The 12,299-nt window shown below is 40.9% G+C and overlaps 1 pseudogene; it reads right to left on the reverse strand.

The window, feature by feature from the left end:
* Positions 1-240: 240 nt before the first annotated feature.
* Positions 241-10,902, reverse strand: LOC137894724 (SHC-transforming protein 1-like; annotated as a pseudogene).
* Between the last annotated feature and the right edge of the window lie 1,397 nt (positions 10,903-12,299).

The raw sequence follows: 12,299 nt of genomic DNA on the forward strand, positions 1-12,299 counted from the left end.
GCAAAACAACAAATAAAAAAAAACCCAATATAGTCTGTATCAACTATTTTGTAAGTCTGGCAACATTCAGGTCGTTTCCTTAAGATGCCAGTAATTGTGCTTGAACTTCCTGTTTAGCCTGAGCGAGTCTCCGGGTTTGGAGTTCACTAAAATCAAATAATTCATTAAATAATGTCTCAGACCTTTTCAAATTGTGCACATTCAACCTCAGCTTCCACAGAATGTCCATGATTGCATGCGTTAGTGTAGGATGGGCTGTTTCAGACACAGCTTGCAGCTTCCAGAGACGATCGGCATCTGGTTCTCCATGTGGAAATGCACCAGGTGACCAATAGTCAGGAACACCTGATCGCGTGTTCGCACCTAATCACAAAAACAGAGATGGCAGGCTTGAAAAGGACTTCCGGCTTCTGGAATGAAACCCATGAGCACAGCTCTACCTGTCCATACGGGTCGACCAGCAGCACATGGTGAACAGCGGTTCCCTCCATGCCACTGAGAACATACTGACCAAATGCAGAGCCGCTGTTTCTGACCAAGAAATCCCCACTGCAGGTGAGGAGGGACTCAGCCTGCGCTCTGCCTAACCTGGAAAGAAGGAAGCAAAGTTACTGAGAAAGACACAGAAGCTTCTTTACAGCTGATAGCTCACGTACACGGATGTTGGTTACCCACCTGCCATGGAACCAGACCTCATCCTGGACCAGATCCTGGATCAGATCTAGTGAGATCTCAGAGTCTAGTGAAGAGACAGCGGTGTTTTCATGGTTGCGCTGTTATTTCTATTAATCTAACAATTTATTTTAACACATTTAATTAAGCTATAAAAAACCATTTTGTATTTGTAATAATGCAGCACACATGCGATTAGTTGGTCTACATTTTTAGATTCTAATTAACTGTATATTAATTTAATTTATACTGTCTCATGCACATTAAAAGAGAGAAAAGTATAAGCATGTCATACATATGCTGCATGCATGTCTGCACATAGACAAATGTCATAGGACCAGTGATAAGATTCAGTGGCATCTGGGGACGTGATTGCATATTTCAACCAAATGAACGGCCGCTGTATCGAATTGTATTTGAATTGTTTGTATTTGTAGAGTCAGCAGATTAGATGAAAATTCTGATTATAATACTCCACTTCTGCCCTTTAATCTTACACACTGGACTGGACCCATGAATTGGACTGAGCGTGTATTGATGATTTCAACCTGCAGGTGGCGCTGTACTTCCTTCTGTAATGGCGCAGTTCTTGTGCTGTGAAACTGGCAGAGGCAAATAAGCCTGCAAACAGAACTAAATTAGTCACGTAAACACGGGACGAGGAGTGTGTGTTTGTGTGTTTGTGGAGATGAGTGGTCTGAAGAAACACACTTAAAGCTAAACAAATGATCTGTACAAGGAGAGCCATCTGGGTATGAGATCAATCATTCCCACACTTGCTCACAATCTCACAATCCTCACACTTACTAAACCTGGTGAAGTGGATTCTCACCCTCTGTCCCCCAGCATCCTGATCACCCTCTGTTGTGATTATCAGGGGCTCTGCTCCTCCAGCTGGACGCTCCCCTCTCTGGATCATGTTGTAGTAGTCGTCATGCTCGCTGGCTCCATGGTCACTCTTGGCCTTTCGTTCTGTCCTCACGGGGCTCCAGTTGTGACGGAGCATTCCAGTTGCTCTGCAGAGAACAAAGTTACACAATACTTACATGTCTGCCTTGGCTGTGTATTATAAAGGCCAAATAGTGAAGGTACATATATAGAAATATGGATAAATGATAATGAACTATATAGAAAATCACTCAGAGCGCAGACCTCCGCCAAGCAGCTCGTTCCCCACCTAATTAGATTTACGCCGTCCACATGGTGATCTGGATCATCATCAAAAGGTTCTAAATTGTTCTTGAAAAGCAAAAGTGAATCAGACTTGATGTGTATTTGTAACTGATTTTTTAATCCATAAATGGGGTTTTAAAATGTAATGTTAAAATGTAATATTTTTGCCTGACCTCATTCTGGGTCTGATCCAGATGGAATTTGGTGGTGAGATAGAGGCCCCCACCCTACATGATGGTATCAAATTTCATAAACATCGGTCAATAATCAACCGAGATATTAAGAAAAAATAATGGTGGATAATGAATATAGACACAATGGGCTACAATAATTGACTCATCATCAATCTTATGTTTGTCTTTCTGTTTGTGAATTACTAAAAGGTTGTCAGTATTTATTTATTGAAGTTTGTGAAGGTTGGGAGTGGGACCAGTGAAAAATGTATCGGATTCTCAGGTAGATTAGTATCTGATCAGTAAATTCTTAATTTTATTTTCACTCCAACAAAAACACAAAACTGATATTTAACTACTTATCTGTTTTTGGATTTGTTTTGTTTATTCCAATTCATGCTGGAATACTTGTAAACCTTTGGATTTTTAATAGCTCTTCTTCCATTTTGTTGTACTTTTTTGAATGGACAACTGTTTTCTATGTAAATTACATTTATATTGGTAGATATAGTAACTATAGGCCAAACGATTTGTCTATTTGACAAACGATTCCTCGGCTCCTGCGCCACCCCTTTGCAAAATGTATTTTTAATGTGGCCCTGCAATGACCTGGCCTCTCATCCAGGGTGTTCCCCGCCCCTAGCCCAGACAGTTGAGATAGGCAGACATGTGACCCGCAAGGTGGATAAAGCGCTTCCTAAATCCTCTAAATAATAGTAAAAAAGGGTTTCATCTTCTGTTGTTTAAGTAGTTGATTATTAAAATACATCTTTAGCTCTATCCAAATAGGCAAACACAACAACTAAACAACATATTTAATCTGACGCAACAATTAGGAGCTAGTGTAACGCTGTTAGACTATCACTTTTCAGTTAATGTGGTTTACTTGAAATAAGCCTTGTGACCATTTGTTATGTCGTGTGACAACAAAAAGGACAACCTGGGATTGGTGGAGAGGACCGATGACGTGCGACTCAGAAGTTGTCGAAATCGTGTGTCAAAGGCTTGACCAATGCTGCTGATTACTTCGCCCGCCTGACCCTGGGGACACTCCAGGATGTGACACGCTGGCAGAGAGCGACGACCGAGAGGTTATTACACGTTAATAACAGCCAAACAATGAAGCTGGAAGCCCTGCTCATCAATGACAGATTAAGCTTGCCCCTCACCTCTCTGATTGAAGTGGTCCTTGGCAACATAAGCGACATAATCTGCCATGTCCTGGACAAAAGAAAGAAAGACGAGCATGAGCCATGTTTAAAAATGCCGCTTGAGCTGATCGGTCGATTAAAATAGCTGCTCCAAGACGCAAAACTTGGATTGTAAGATCACGTGTTCATTTGCTTGTTTGTCCGTGTGGGTTCTCAGTCACGCAAGTCGAGGTAAATCACGAAGAACAAACAAAGAATCAACTGAACTTGTCATGTTTGATTTCAATCATTCCTTATCCTTTATTTAATTGATTCACTCCCATTCGGCGTTTCTCTGAAAGTAGCACGAGTCTAGTCAGCTGAATGTGTGTCCTTATAAAATCTGAAATGAATTTAATTTCCTCCGCTGTCTTCGCAAAGGTTATTGTTGATATTTATGAGGGAAATCTTCAAATAGGAGGAATAAGGTGAATTCTATCATAACAAAATAATGTTCAACACAAAATAAAGCAAAAATAAATATGAGTGATTCATCTGAAATAGACTCAGAGACCCGTACGGTTGATGAATGCACAGACCAGCTCTGATGGTCAAATGAAATTCTAAAAAAAAAAGATTTCACTATTTGCTTCTTGTAATCATTCATTAATTTAGAAATAGTAGGTGCCACATTTAAACTGACCGGTAACAGGTAAAAAACCTCGAGCAGATCCACAGACTTAAGGAGGGGGGGGGCTCTAAAATAAGGTAAGGGTCCATCGTAGAAAAATCTAATAATAACATTATGTCATAATACAGGGAATTCATTGCATCATTTATAACTACAAAAACAAAAAGAATAGATAACACCATCGATATAGGATATAAAGGATATTATTATATGTCATTGGAAGTCTTGATAAAATAGTATTGCTGCACTGTATGCATCTAAAATTTAGTCAGGATACATTTGGGTCTCTAACCCTATCCCTTAACTTAAAGGACATTTTAAGGTGCAAGGAAATCATGTGGGTGTGAATAGAAATGTTATTATAGTCTAACATAAGTCTACAATTTAACTTAAGCTGTCCTCACTGCCCCCTGCAGTCAGGTCAATGAAGCCTTATTCAAAAATCACACACAAATTCATGCTACAGGACTTACATCAGCTAAATCTGATAGATACAGCTTTTATTTCGAGCTAAACAAATTGAACACAAGTTTTTAGACCAATGATAATACAAGGGGTAAAAAGAATCCCGGAGGCAACCCTTTAAAACGCATCGGGGTCTACTTTGTCTGTGGACGCACCCTCCTACCAAGTTTCATCTCATCGCTCACTGTACCTTTCCCTGCATGAATAAACATCTGAGAGTATCAACGTACTGGCTCTCCTCCAGAGGCAAATGAAATGGCTTGCATGGGGTGGCGTGCAAGCTTCTGAGGAAGAGGAGACAAAAAAAATAGACAGAAATAAAGGAAGCTTGTTTCTCCATGCTTCGGTAATTCAGCTGTGTGGTAGTTATTATTCGATTAAGCGTGCTGAAGTTGAAACCTGGGAGGAGACGGCAGCGATCAGAGTCACGCTGTCTGTGGAGACGAAGAGGACGATCCTGTTCCCAGAAAACTGAAGGTTGATTCGACCCAGAACAGCAGACTGTCCCTTGGAAACAGGCTGATGGCCATCAAAATAACAGTTATTCCTCACACGTGTGTTAACTGCATATATGTGTGACTATCATTGTGTGTGTGTGTGTGTGTGTCGCTTCCTTACCCTTTTATTTTTCACTGTAGTCTTGGCTGATGCCCTCTTACACAGTCTGCTTATTGCCTCTCTGCACACACAACAGGAAATAAATATACAGATTACCATCACGCACACACACACACACACACACACACACACACACACACACACACAGGCACACAGAGGAGGTACCTTTGTAAACATGCTGTGTTTTATAATGATGACAAGTATTGTGGGCATTAATCCTGAAGTTAAAGATTGAAAAAAACCATGGTGAATCATCTTTGTTTTCTATTCTGCATCAGGTTGGTGATCTTTTGGGTAGCCCTGCTCTCTAACAGACAGACAGAGCGGATTTTGCTGGTGTTGCTGGGAATGGTGGAGCTTGTTTTTATTACTAAATAAAGACATAATTGAGTTCACGTAGGATCAATTTCCAAAACTTCACAAGATAATTATTGGAGATCGTGACACAATTGGATGGGACATGATAACAATAAAATTCTGTGTAAATATTTGTGTAAATATCTTTTTTCTTTGTACTTCACATATTGTTTTTAATCTAAAGATTTGGTCAAATCCGAAAAAGTAACTGTAGCTGCTCTTGGCATGTGAATGTAGTGAAGTTAAAAAGTTCAGAAGTTATCTAAATTAAATATAGTAGAAAATAAGTACTGCGTAATAGAAGTGCTCAAATACGGTGTAAGGACAGTCTGCTGTTCTGGGTCGAATCAACCTTCAGTTTTCTTGGAACAGGATTGTCCTCTTCGCCTCCACAGACAGTGTGACTCTGATTGCTGCCTCCTCCTAAGGTTTCAACTTCAGCACGCTTAATCGAGTAATAACTACCACACAGCTGAATTATCGAAGCATGGAGAAACAAGCTTCCTTTGTTTCAGTGTTTTTCTTCCCTTATCACTGTTCATGACTCCATGCCATTCGCCTCTGGAGGAAAGCTAAAACGTTCATGCTCTACACATGAGAAACAGAAAATATTCTGGAGGGCCGGGCCAAAAGGCTGAACTCAATTCTGCATTATATTAATTGTATTGCTTTATAAAAAAACAGTAAACAGCATTGTTTTGACAAGCTTGTAAGAATGTTATAATTAAGCAATGAGAAATTGAGGCTGCCTTACAAAAAATGTAATTTATTCAATTAAATTTCTCAAAACAATGGTAAAATAAATGTGAATGTTTTACCATTTGTGACTCATACTAGAGAACATTTTCAGTCACATTCACTCTAAAACACATTTTTAGTCTAATATACTGTTGGAAAGTTGTGTGAAGGTTCTTAGCATCATAAAGACATCACAGCTACATCATATTGAACTGTCACTGAATGCAGTTTTAGTCCATGCATGAGGTAAAATTAGAAAATGTGTTTATTTTTTAATTTCCAATTAACCTTACACGGGCCGGTCAGAGTCAACCAAAGGGCCGTATGCGGCCCTGGGGCCGTACAATGCCCAGTCCTGGTCTAGGATCATGTGTCCCTTTGTTTGTTGGCAAAGTCGTGAAAAACTCAAAGAAAACAATAAGGCATATTTAAGGGGATGACATGCTAGCGCAGATCCACCAGATTTAAAGGGATGGCTGTTACATTTAGGGAAACTTTTATTTAAGGCTGCATTAATCATGTATGACTGACAGACTGGATTAAAGAGACTGACATCTTAAAACCTGGAAGTGGAGGTCATAATGGGAGGTATTTAGCCTGCACTCAGCCTTTCTGTCAGGAGTTTGCATGTTCTCCCCGTGTCTGCATGGGTTCTCTCCGGGTTCTCCGGCTTCCTCCCACCACCAAAAACATGCAAATTAAGTGAATTGGTTAAGCTAAATAGCCCATGGGTGTGAATGATTGCCTGTCTTTGTGTGGCTTGTCAAGGGTGTACCACGCCTCTCCCCCGTTGCTGGGACAGGCTCCAGCATGACCCGTGTGACCCCGGAAAAGGCCAAAAGCAGTCAGGAAGATGAATGAATGAATAATATCCACATCGAGATGAAAGACTCAATTCAAAATCCAAAAAGTCCTCTTAAAGTCTTAAAATATCCTCTTTTAACTAATAACATGTGATCATCAGTCTGTCTCTGATGCTTTGATTGCTGTTTCCTCCACCAGAAGGATTTCTGCTAATAAAGAGTTGCTGAACCTATGGCATGCCGTTCAGGAACTTATTATATATATATATATCAAAAGTGCTGGAATATATATATGAAAATTCTGAATATATATATGAAAATGTCTGAATATATATATGAAAATGTCTGAATATATATTTGAAAATATCCGAATATATATATCAAAATATATATTCCAGAGTTCGGTCCATATTCTCAGACTTTTCAAATATATATTCCGGAGTTCGGTCCATATTCTCAAAGTTTTCATATATATATTCCAGAGTTCGGTCCATATTCTCAGACTTTTCATATATATATTCCAGAGTTTGGTCCATATTCTCAGACTTTTTGTATATATATTCCAGAGTTCGGTCCATAGTCTCAGACTTTTCATAGTTCGGTCCATATTCTCAGACTTTTCATATATATATTCCAGAGTTCGGTCCATATACTCAGACTTTTCATATATATATATAATAAGTTCCTGAACGGCATGCCATGTGAACCCTTTCATGGAGAGATTAAATTTGAAACCACATGTAGAAACATAATAGATGGAAATTAGATTAGAAGAAAAACAAATCTGATTTAAAAATAATGAAAACAAAATACTTTTTAATAGAAAAATAATTTGTTATCAGAGAGGTCATAAAATCAGCCACACACACACACACACACACACACACACACATAAAAGTAACATCCTACAACACAGGAAGCAAAGCATTTTACCAGGAACTGTGTTTCTTCTGAACAAATAGAAAATGAATGTCATGGATTGAGGTCTGTCTTATGCTCTCTGTTAACAAGGCACTGAGAGATTATTTGGAGGAAATTGATCTAATTTGATTTTCTGGCATTCTGCGCTCTTGATAGGAACAGAGCTTGTTTTTATAATCAGTGATTTTGGCAGAAAGCGACGGTTTATGAACCATTACATATTTAAATTGATTTTGTTCTTAAAACATCAGACGACAATGTGAGGAATCTCTCTCTCTCTCTCTCTCTCTCTCTCTCTCTCTCTCCGCCTGTAAGTAATTTGGCTGTCATGAGAACTGCTCATCTGATCTTCAAACCTGACACGAGTTTTGCCGGGGGTCAAAGCAGAATACTTCTTTGTGTACTTCTTCTTTCCTTGACTTTGGCGCAGTTTGGATAAGTGATACACTCAGTACATACATTTAGAGTAAATATGCAAACAGCGGGCTGCAGAAATGGGGTCTGGGACACATGAATGTTCTCAACACACCACATGTTGTTGGGGTGTTTTTCACCACTGCTGTAATACCGTGCCCGAAAAGTATTGGAATACTTCCAACATACATTAAAACATTGTGGTTCATTATCAGCACAGCATCAGGATATTATTTTACATTTTCAATTTAGCTAAACTCTATTAATATGTAATATGTGCAAGGGATGCTCAAATCTGTTCATTTTTTCAGTCTTCTTTATCCCATTTATTCAAACCAACATTTCCGTAATATTGCTATTCTGCCTCAGGTCTGTGGTGGTAACATACCGCGTGACTTGTGTTCTCGTATCATAGTCGAGGGTTCTCATGGACTGGGTCACCTCCACACTCCCCATGTACTAGAAGAAGACAACAAAAGCCCAGACAATGTAAACACTGCAGATAATGTCTCTATACTGTCTGTCCTCACAGAGACAGAAATAAACAAATAGGTTATGAAACAACTGACCCAAAAGGGAACCAAAAAACGCGACACACAAAAGAAGACAAAAAGAGGCTAGCTTTCCGCATGAAAAATCCCAACACATTTTAAGTGAGGCTAATTTTGTGTAATAGTTCTATTAACTTATTCCGAATCTAACTCTATGATTAGAGTTAGAGCAGCATTTTTAAATGTCTGATGATTTAACAGGTTTAATTTAACAGATTCCTCCAGGTGAGTAAATTTAACAACTCAAGTGTTTGTTTATATCGTGTGTTTTGCACTTTGAACCCAAAGAATTGCTGAAAACTACAGAATGCAACTCACAGAGTTTGAACCAAAACAAGAAAAGAGGAAAGGAAGTGAAAAGCAATGCTCTGGAAGACTGGTTTGAACATCAGCATGTCATCCTGCCAAAGCCAATGACGCTGCTTGGTTGGCATGATGTCAACATGTTAGACGAGTCTGCTGGGCTGCAAGATATTAGAATCAAATTAGAGCAAATCATGCCGAATAGATCTCGATAAAAGGCCTGAAATGATTAATTCATTCATTAGGAAACATTCTCTGAGCAATTTGGTCATCTGCACCAAATTTAAATCTATATGTGGTGTCAAAGGAACAATCGAGGGATCACGAACTGCTACGCACTTCAGTCTGCCCCGCTTCCTGTGCCCCGGGGGGAACCTTAGTCTGCCCCGGGGCACAGGAAGAAGTGCAATGCATTTGTTAAATCAGACAGTCCATTCTCATTTCCATGGGTGATCGCTCCTAATCACCCATGCAGACACACCTCCAGTTGTCCAGTCCAGGCTCTGTGTAACACCGGACACATTCACACACACGCAAACACACGCGCACGCACACACACGCAAACACACACCCACACACACACACACACACACTCAAGGAGGAAGAAGCAGAGTAGATCTACAGAGGTGCAGAGAGCCAGGATGAGTCACCTCTGCCTACACATGAAGCTCTATGTGGAAGGTAAATGAAGTGTGTGTGTGTGTGCGTGCCCTCCTTCACATGTGTTTCACATTAGGAAACAAAGACGTGAAACTAAACTCTCCTCCAGAACTCTGTATATGAGATGAAATTCACTCTTTACAATGACACAGTCAATAATCTAACAAAAAACTAGAAAACGACAATCAGAGATTGCAGACCCTCGCCTCCAATAGACTATTCGATCTTGTGAGACAGTAAACAGGGCTTCTAGCTTGCTGCTCCGGAACGTACTACAAGACTCCTTCTGGACTCTTTTTCCCATCATGCCATTCGTGTCCCTCCCTCTTAAAGTGGCAGCTTACAGCACAGGCACGATTCCAGATGTAAAAATAATTCCAGAATCTGGATCCAGATCCGGATCAACGCCATTCTCGGGGAGGACCGAGCCACGGGCAGAACCTTGCTTGTGTAAAATTTTCAAGTTGATTGGGTTACTAGTTTTTGACTTATGCACTCGGACAGACAAACAAACAGACAAACGCACCCAATTGCAATACCCTCGTCTCCTCTTCGGCGAGGGTAATGAGCCAAAGTGTAAAAACATGTAGGTGAGTTAGGAGAAGGAGCGTCTCACCTACACACACACACTCTTAGGAGCAGGTTACTGCATGCATATACCCAAAGGTAGGAAGGTGTGGCGACCGGTACCTTGATGTTATGGTGAACCGCTCTGCTTGTGGTCTGCACTAACATGCAGTCATCGGCTGCCCCCAGGCAGCACAGGCCTCCTCTGTGTCTGGAGCCGGGGGGGCAGCTGTGGGTCCGGGACAGGCTGGTTATTTGGTCCCAGGTGATGGGTCTCTTGGTGCAGCTCAGAGCAGAGCTAGTGAGACTGCAGTCAGCTGAAAGGTACAGACTTTGGGAATGCTGGCTACGGAATCTTTGATTAGTCCCTGAATGCCTATTGCTTGTGGACAAGGATCTGTCAGTGTTCACACCTGAGGTCTGATTCCTGGTCACTTTTGTCTGTCCCCTCAGGCCATGCAGGGCACCAGGGCTTTGCAGGCAGATGTTTGCCATACGTGGGATGAAGTCCCTGGATACCCCCTGGTGGGTAGGCATCCCAGGATCAAGCAGTGCAAAATCAGATTCTGAGCCACGGTCCGTCTTCTGGGGCAACATTCGTTGAGGACGATCCTCCAGAGACGGCGGTTCATTGTGCAGACGACTGTATTTCGTGCGCTTCAGCATGACTGTGGAAGAAGCGCACCAAGAAGATGAGCGATGCAGCTCCTTTTGCTGAGAATGAGTGTGATGCTACCAAAGTGGAGATCGATACCTGGTAAGGGTGATGTCTTTGTTTTGAGCCTGGGTGAGGTTTGCTCTCATAATAGGAGAACTGGACAGTGGGAGAGGAAACAGGTTGGACTTCAAGAAGCACATTTGAGCAGAGGTATAGTAAATAATAAATAAAGACGGGAAGCACATTAAGTTGGTCATTTTTTGGTTAAATTGCTAATCAAATGATCTTAGGTCCTCAGAATATCACGAGATTCCTACCAAACTGCAGCAACTTCAACTCACCTTTGCGGGACTGGGGCCGTCCTGCAGAGACTAAGGTCCAGCAGTCATGCTCAGCAACTTCCCATTCTGCTATCACACTCTCAGTCCGTTGCCAGGCTTCCACTTCTGCTTCACCTCCAACTTTCCTCTCCTCTCTTTCTGAGGCACAACCCGATTGTGCAGCCTTTATGAATGAAGTTTCTCTTTTTTTTTTATGAATGAGAGGCTCTCGCTCACTTCCTCCCTCTGTGATGCTGCATGCAGATGAACGGGTAAATGGGATGGAGGACAGATTGACAGATGGCCCCTGAGACTGCCTCCCTCCCCTCCCTCACCCAGGGACTGCCATCCAATCGCATACTGGTAGGGTGACTCATGCTGCAAAAAAAGAACACACACACACTGAAGCAGAGTACATCAGTTTAACTAGAGCTTGGCTCCAGTCCCTTTCCACGTATGTTTGATCGCAGTAAATTTAAGGGGTAATTAAACAACTCAGGTTTACACAGTAAAATGTCCAAAGGTGTATCTAATGCATGAAATATGCAAATATCCCACATGAACAGAGATGTGCAGTTTTTATAGTTTACTATCCAGCAGTAAAGTGCACATTCCAAAGCAGCTCATCTATATTCACATCTTGAATTGTAAAGTTCATGAGAGTAAAGTACTATTTCTTGCTTGATTTTTCTTCATGAAATAACCGCAAGACTATAAAGCCTTCATAAGAGCGTAGAAAAGACAGAGTTCTGTCTCCTCCCAGTGGTCATTCAACAGAACTGCAATCCAGACCTAAAATTAGGGCTCCTATAAATCATTGACTAACCCTAAATGTTTTTTCTTTAGTTTATTCATTAACCAGTTTCTCTTTGAAATACTGGTAAATATTTAAAAGGCCTTCTATATTTTTATCAGTGCATATGTTTTACAAATTGTTTATTTAATTGACCCTTCTCTGCTGCAGCGATGATAGTCTGAATCCAGCATCGAGCAGCGCTCCTGTCGATGGGTTTGAATTTTCCTTGTGCTTTTGGAGAAGTCTAGGCAAAGAATAATAATAATAGTACATTTTATTTATATAGCGC

The sequence above is a fragment of the Brachionichthys hirsutus genome, chromosome 1 (assembly GCF_040956055.1).
Source record: "Brachionichthys hirsutus isolate HB-005 chromosome 1, CSIRO-AGI_Bhir_v1, whole genome shotgun sequence".
Lineage (NCBI taxonomy): Eukaryota > Metazoa > Chordata > Actinopteri > Lophiiformes > Brachionichthyidae > Brachionichthys > Brachionichthys hirsutus.